The sequence below is a fragment of the Chelonia mydas genome, chromosome 1, assembly GCF_015237465.2.
Source record: "Chelonia mydas isolate rCheMyd1 chromosome 1, rCheMyd1.pri.v2, whole genome shotgun sequence".
Taxonomy (NCBI): domain Eukaryota; kingdom Metazoa; phylum Chordata; order Testudines; family Cheloniidae; genus Chelonia; species Chelonia mydas.
The window spans coordinates 49,257,951-49,266,348 of NC_057849.1; positions in this window are offsets into that span (position 1 = coordinate 49,257,951).

Genomic DNA, 8,398 nt, shown 5'->3' on the forward strand with positions numbered 1-8,398 from the left:
TCTAGAGGGCGCTAGAGCCAGTCCCCTATGGATACTGCTGAGGGAAAAACTTCTGGTACTGGGGTGCATGTAGCGAGCACACACACCTACAATGGAATGGACATGAGCAAGCACTCGAAGAAGAACCACAGATTGATGAGTCAGGTTGGGTCAGGATACCAGGAAGTCAAGCCAGAAAAGCAGGAGCAGGAAGCACAAAGTCCAGAGAAGGGGGGATCCCACTTGTATGGACAGCTTCCTGTGCTTGTGCTGGGTTTATGTAGGAGCTGTGGACCAATCAGGACCTCCAGCATCCTGCCAGTCAGATTCCATGACTGGAGTCCTCTATTGGGTTACAGCTTCTACCTTAGCCCCTGTTAGCAAGTAGCTGGATGGCAGATTGAACTTACTAGCTTCTAAGACTCCTGTGGACCCAGGTTTGAGATCTATAGTCCCTGACAGATAGGTAAGTTAAGACAGGTCAGGAGAAGTGATAAACTGGTTCTGTTCAGGCTGGGAGTAGTAAATACTTATCTCTCTGGCTGGTCATTGTGTATCTCACAATGTAAGTCTATTTGCATTATTGAGTATAATGCTAATGAAGAAGTTGTGAATTCACATAAGAGAAGGTCTGCAGGAAAAAATAAAAACAGCAGGCGGTGTTCTGTTTTTGAGTAAAGACAATGGATTTTGGGGGCATAACTGGGGGTACTGAGATATGCCCAGGATCCTTCAGCAAGGACACATCCTGTCAGTTTGTTCTGTCCAATGAAAGAAGCGACACAGCCAACGTGACTGGAAGAGGCTGCAAAGACTTTGGGAAGCTTGCCCGCAGAAGGCACAGACAAGATTTCCTCTGGATAAGGGCAGGTGGTAACGACGTGCCTCACAGCCTTGGGTATCCTGACCGTAGCTAACCTGTAAAGAGAGGAAAGGGTCTGCTTAGGCCTCGAGGGGAGTGCTTGTGTTGCCTGTGGCCGGTGGGGTTGGGACACTGACCCCTGGCAGGCACAGACAAGGCATACTTACACTATTGGCAGGTGGCAGTGATGTGCATCACAACCCTGGGAATCCCCAGGAAATGTCACAGCAGTCAATTCCAAAACTCAGGATTGCTCACAAGTAAGACCCCACCAGCAGATCCCTTCTGTTCATAACAAGAAAACTCTGTCTCAAGTACCCCATGTGGCCATATGACACGGAGAGAGAGGTGATTTCTCAATGAAGCCAGTCCCAAAACATATAGGGCTTTATAGGTTAAAACCAACACCTTGAATTCCACCTAGAAGTGTACGGGCATCCAATACAGTTCTTAGAGGCACTTGTGTAAAGTGCTCCATTCTGTGCTAGCTTATGTTTCTGAGCAGTCTTCAGGTGAGGCCCCTACTGCTCTTCTTACAGTGATGAGGGCTGTCTAAGAATCTGGACTGAACGTGCTCACTGCAGCTTGATGTGGTGGGTCCTTGCTAGCTGACAGAAGACAAGGGTTGTTGCCCCTTTAATGACTCCCACCTACAAAGAATAGCAGAGGGGGAGAAGGGAGAAAGTTTACAGGGATGGAGCAGGGAAGAGCAGGAAGCAGTTGGCCAGGTCAGGGAAGGGGCACTGCCATTCCTGACTGGAAGAGTGAGTATGTGTGGGGAAAGTATTTATACCCTGTGCAGCCCCAAAGAAGCTGGATCATGCTGGCAGCACCCATTCACCCATGAAATGTGCAAAAGGACAGGGTTTCCTCAGGACCTGCTACAGGCATTATGCTAGTTCCCCTTTTTTACTTGGGTCCTGGGAAATTTTTTTTACCTCATTGCAGATTGGCCCAGGCAGTGTGTGGTTTTCTGGCTTCCCCACAGCTGGTCTGGGATCATGGGGAGTTGGGTTATAATGTGGCAACTCTGTGGTGTCCAGTGCAGGTATTCATTATGGGAGGGTACAGTCATTGGATAAAATGGATGGGAAAAGGATTTGAAAGAAAGCAACCCTTAAGGGAGCTGAGGAAGGGGTCTTGGGGCTGCCATGTCTGGTACAGTGGGGAGCCAACCCCACTCCTTTTATAGTCCCCTTTTACCTCATGATGGGAGGGAGGCAGGGTCCCAGCAATGGGATGGCTGGGACCAGGTTGAGGATTATGTGGAAATTATTAAGGAAATGATTATAACCTGCACTGTACAATTTATTGCCAGGTGCTTCCAGATCTTTTAAGTGAATAATGATGTTGCCTAATTAAACCACATCAGTTGCCTCCTATCTTTCTACCCGCATGGCCGGACAACAGAATGTTTCCATGTAAAATGCTTTACAATAATCCATGTTTGGGGTGACAAAACATGATTGTGGCAAGGCCCAAACTGGAGAGAAAGTGTCACGCATCTGCACACGAGATACAGATTAAAAAAAAGTGTCATTGGCCACAGCTGGTACCTGAGCATCCAAAAGCAGCCCAGGATCTCATAACACCTAGATTGGGGTCGGCAACCTTTCAGAAGTGGTGTGCCGAGTCTTCATTTATTCATTCTAATTTAAGGTTTTGCATGCCAGTAATACATTTTAATGTTTTTAGAAGGTCTCTTTCTATAAGTCTATAATATATAATTAAACTATTGTTGTATGTAAAGTAAATGAGGTTTTTAAAATGTTTAAGAAGCTTCATTTAAAATTAAATTAAAATGCAGAGCCCCCCTGGACCGGTGGACAGGACCCAGGCAGTGTGAGTGCCACTGAAAATCAGCTCGCATGCCGCCTTTGGCACGCATGCCATAGGTTGCCTACCCCTGACCTAGATCATGCACCCCTGTATGGATGGTGATTACTATAAGAGGCACCAGTACAAATTTCACCAACTCTCCCAGTTGCTTGCCCAACCCACCAACATTATTTTAGTCTTGTCGGGATTAAGTCACAGACTAACCCTCATCCAAATCCCAAATGCACTGGTTTCTTTGTTCCATTACTCTGACACGATCAGCATATTGAACACACCACATCCCATGTTGTCTCACTAGCCACCCACCACAGTGGCCTCAGATAATCGTTGAACAGCAGGAGAGAACCCTTGGAGCATAGAAACAATTACCCACAACAAACCATCTGGATTATGTCAGAAAGGTAAGGGTGAAGCCACTCAGGAGCAATTTTACCCTGCTAGAGTCTTACTACAAATCAACCAAACTTTTGTATCAATAGTATCAGAAAGAATCAGCTTGGACACTGTGGGCACAACTGCAGGATACAGCCACGTTTATGCTCAGCAAAGGACTTGATTTAGGAGATGGCTTTTCACCACCTTTGCAGTTTCCTGGATCTGAGTCAGTGAGGTCTGAGCTAGGGCTGGGCTATGCCATGATAACTTAGAGCAGCCTCAGGTTATGCTTGGCTTTTTTCCACTAGTGGTTTCCCCTTACAGAAGTAGGATCTCCAATATGGTAGTGGGACTCAGTAGTGGGTTTATGGTAGTGGGACTCAGTAATAAATTAGCCTCATTTGAGGAATCAACAGGGAAACTAAGGCGAGGGGCCACTTGCACGCTGCCTTGAGACCACAAGCGGGGGGAAGTCCCCTATTTACACTTCCACTGCATTATTATTACCTATCATGGATAAAGGGACAATGTGCTTGGAATTATACAAACAAATGAGGAGAGACCTGCCCTAAAGAGATTGTGATCAAATTCAAATACAGACAAAATAATTCATCGTGGGTCTTTTTTCCCTCCTTTCACTCCTATTGGATTATACCATACTGGATCCTTATTAACTTTTGCTAGATCTCATTCTACGGGGATTTTTTATTTCTTACCCTCTTACTTTTGCTGAATCCTGTCCTGAAATAAACCCTCTCTTTCAAGTTCTGCCTCATCAGATCAGTTGAGGGTTGCTTCCAGAGGGTGATGTTAAAGCCATAATCAAGCCGTTTCATTCTCATTTTGGATTCACTGTTTAATTTCTAGTCTTAATTCTAGTAAGCTCCTCTCCTGAAAGCTGCTCTTATTTAATGCCTTCACCAAAAGGTAAAATGATTTCCTTGGCCTCCAGAACACTGTATTGTCTTAGAACCTGATCTTGCTAGCTTGTTGATATAAACTTCCTGCAAGATGCAAAGCATCCTCAACTGACATAGACTTCAGAGGAAGGGTCGCATTTGCAGTATAATTCTTTGTACCTGTAAACTGGTGGGCAAAGACATTGGCTGGGGAAGTTAGAATAAAGCCCCCAACAACCATTCAATCCAAGACTCTTTCCTAGGACTGGCTTTATTTTCAAACAAGAACTGCAAAACAAGAGCAAATAAACTCAAAACACTAGATGCTAATAGCTCAGGACATTTCCAGTTTCCACCATGCCATCTATCCCTTCTTAGCTACAGTGACTACACCCACCTTAGGGCTAACATGATACCTGAACCTAAGTTTCTCCTGTCTGCTATCCAAGAAGCTCCATATCTGACTTCCCGAATGTCACGTTCATGCTCCTAGTCTTCTGCTCTACAACTACAGCTCCCAGTTTTAAAGAGCTCAGGGCTGTAACAAGACCAACGTCCTGTTACAATATCTTGACCCATTATGTTATACTGATGATTATTCTGTCTGCCCTGGCTAATCGATCCACTTGTAACAATCGTTCACTTGTAATAATCAGTTCCTCTTCTATGTTCATTAACTGTGACTTTATCCTATTTGTTTTTTCCTGCCTATCTGTGACAGGCTAAAATAAAATTGCATTTCATAAACTGTCAGCTCATCCCAGCCTCAGTTTGTATATATACACCTGTATATATGTTTTTGCATCTAGTTTATGCAAACTCTTGCTACAGTTTCTAATACATCATGCACCCTTAAGATTCTTAGATCTGTGATTACACAAATGTTGGCATGGTTTTGCAGGTGCAAATGCTTGTGCTGGCTCAGATGCTTGATTATGGCATGTGCAAGTGTTGGTGGAGCTGCAGGCATTTACATTTGCAAAATGCAGGTGCAAGTATGTGCAACTGCAATTTTAGGTGTGATTCAAGTAGAGGCCAGTTTTTGAAAGAGCCAGTCCCACTTCTTACATCAGTTGTTCCATTTACATATTCTGACAGGCTGGTGGAACTAGGCAGCCAAAAGTGATAAACTGTCTCAACAGATTACAATGTAAATTCTACTGAAGAAAACAACATACAAAATTATGCTTCTGTATAATCTGTAAAAAGAAAAGGAGGACTTGTGGCACCTTAGAGACTAACAGATTTATTTGAGCATAAGCTGTAGCTCATGAAAGCTTATGCGCAAATAAATTTGTTAGTCTCTAAGGTGCCACAAGTCCTCCTTTTCTTTTTGCAGATACAGACTAACACGGCTGCTACTCTGAAACCTGTATAATCTGTGTGATTAAATGTTACTTGTTTCTAAACTAATGTTTCTGTCACTTTCAATTACAGTTTTTGGAGGCTTTATTCCACATCACTTAACCTCTCTAAATAACTCTCCTGTTCAGCCTTCTTATAGGGATCTACAGACTTAGCATGTATATTGCACTCCTACTACAATACTATTCTGTGACTTTAATTTAGAGTTATTTTAGTGAAATCTGTAAACTGATATCCCATAATGCCTCTAAGTTGTAAAAACAGAAAGGAACATTCAAATTCAGTCATGTTCAGTTACCTTTGTATTGCTCAAATTAGATAAACTAGGCCACAGATACAGCCTCTGCATGGGGAGCAGGGGAAAATGCAATAATATCTAAATGACAAATAGTTCTACTTTGTAAAATGTTTCCAGAAAACCACTGAAGGTATTCTAAAGCTGAACAGTTGGACAAATTTTGCATTTATTGATGTTAAATGGGGTTAAAAAAATTCCAGTTTGTTTAAATAGTTTGAAAATATAATGAGGTAAACACTTAAAATTATGCACAAGTCCAATTTTGTTTAAAGAAAAGTCTTTGAGTCAGAGGCTGTATCAAAACATGTCCCCACCCCTATATTTGTCCAAATATTTTTCCTTTGTTAGTTTAAGGAAACTATGAGTTATGTGCAAAAGAGGAAGCTACACTTTTTAATTAATCAGTAACCGGAAGACTCGGGAGGAAGGTAACTCTGTGCTTGCTAAACAGTGGTTTTGCAGCGAGACAGTTACGCTATGATGAACTATGCCACCGTGTGGTCAGCTACCTTCTCGCAGATGAGAATCTAGGAATGGATATGGTAGGAAGAACAAAGAAAATTTTAAAAAGGAGAAGTAAAGATCAATAAAACGGAAGTCATAAACATTAGAACCCGTATATATCTACGGAAGCATTTTCTTTAACAGAATCATGTTGAACCACAGATCTTAAATATAGTTGGAATTTTGTGTCAGTACCACTATTGCCACTGTAGTAATACCAGGTTTATTAGAAGCTGTGATATTTCCAGTTGAAATGTGCAACATATACATAACTACCACTCATCTTCCCCTCCCATACCAAAATTAAATGTAGTAAATACAACTCCCTTTGTCACAAAGGAAACAAGCAATACAATCATTCCTGCCTCTTGCAAAAGCAACTTATACAGAAGCATATCTTATATATGCTCCCAAGGAGCTTATAGTCTACGAAGACAAGGGGCATACAGTCCTCTAAAGCAGGGATTGTCTTTTTTCTGTGTTTGGGCTCAGCACAATGGGAAAGGATGAAAGTACGAGGACCAGGAAGGAGAGCAGGGGGACCCCTGGGTCAAGGAATGGACTCTTGCTTGGACTATCCCACAGGCCCTGGAAACAGCCCTTTGTCTCACTGGATCAGGAGACCTACAGCCCTCTTTCCCAGAGCCTGTGGGATAGTCCAAGCAATATTCCATTCCTTGACATATGAGTCCCACTACATTCCTTCCTGGTGCTTCTACTTACAACCTTTCCCAGACTCTCTTCATACTCTTCCTATTAGCTCCTCTGGGCTTCCTTGGGGTCCTGAGCAGCAACTCCCAGGGCTTGCTTCTTTCTCTGGAATCTTTCCTTCTCTCTCCTGCTATCCAGGAATCTTCCTTAGTTATCCCAAAGGCCATTTTCCCTACCAGTTAATTGTGTCACAGGTGGGGCTAAGACCTCTCTCTCCTTAAAGGGCTAGCCTCCCTGTGACAGATCCAATAGAACGAAAGACACATATCGTAATATATTTTAATGTACCAGGAACAAGGACGTGTATTTTTGTAAAGGAATGATTTCAGAGGATAACTTAATCAAATCTACTGAAAAGGGAGACGTGCCAGAGACTCCGTGACTCTACCAGGGATTTTGCTATTACTATTGATTTTATGTAGAAGATGCTCAGATAACTACAGTTAATGGGCAGCAGTATAAATCCTTAAGAGAGATAGGTAGGTAAAGCAAATGTAATTCTAATTTGTCTGTGGTTCAAAAATTGATGTAATTATATGCTGTTCTCTCACCTCTTGTAATAATGTGTCCCTGAAGAGATCAACAATGTCCCCCTGAGGACACTTTTTGCTAAACCAACACATACTCTGAAGAGCGTGTTAACTTGCAGTTTTTCTGACAAGGGCCAAAGGCCCGACAGATTTCTGTATTTTGATAAAACAAGGTAATCTTGCATTTGTGTGTAATCTAAAGCTTAGAATAATTCTAAAGACACTGTAGGCCCCTGTTCAATAAAACACTTAAACACATGCTTAGCTTCAAGCACATTGTAAAACATGCACAAGTGCTTTGCTGAATAGTGATGGACTTAAGCATGGGCTGAAGTGGTTTGCTGAATCAGAACCTAAATTTCTATCTGCTTTCTGTTCTGTAAAAATGCCACCGTATTACTCTGCTCAGGTTAAACTGAATTGGTTGTTAGATGTGGGTTGCTTGCTAATGATTGTAAACAGAATGTTATCTCTGTCTTGTGAAAGCAGGCAGAGCAAGACCAATGGCATGACCTATGTACTATGGGTCAAAGGTCCAGAAAAAGCTGCAGTTTCCCTCAGGAGTAGTGTTACAGAAGGGTGCCTGCATAGGCACAAAAAGAGCTGAATTAAAGTGCCATTACAGAAGCATTTAGATTTGTGTTTATGTAACATAAAGTTATTGCCTCCATTATCCACGCTCAAAACTTTCGGTAAACAAAATGTTTATTTAAAATAGCTACTACACAAATTCATGTGGTAAACTACAGAAGCACTGCAGCTTACGTCTGTGACATTTCTTTACATTGTTATTTATTTTTATAATATCCTCTTGACATTAGCAGAGTTGTGAGATAATTGTGAGGTTGGGGGGAGGGGAAATATAAATACAGTAGCACAAATCAGGGGCACCAAACTATTATTTAACACTACATTTATGGCAGGCAGAGTAGAGTTCTCTGAGGTGATATGACAGAAAGTTAAAGATCTTCTCTAGCAACTGATTACATAGATGAAATGTGTAAGCATTTGAAGCTACAGCACCTATTTCGACAAT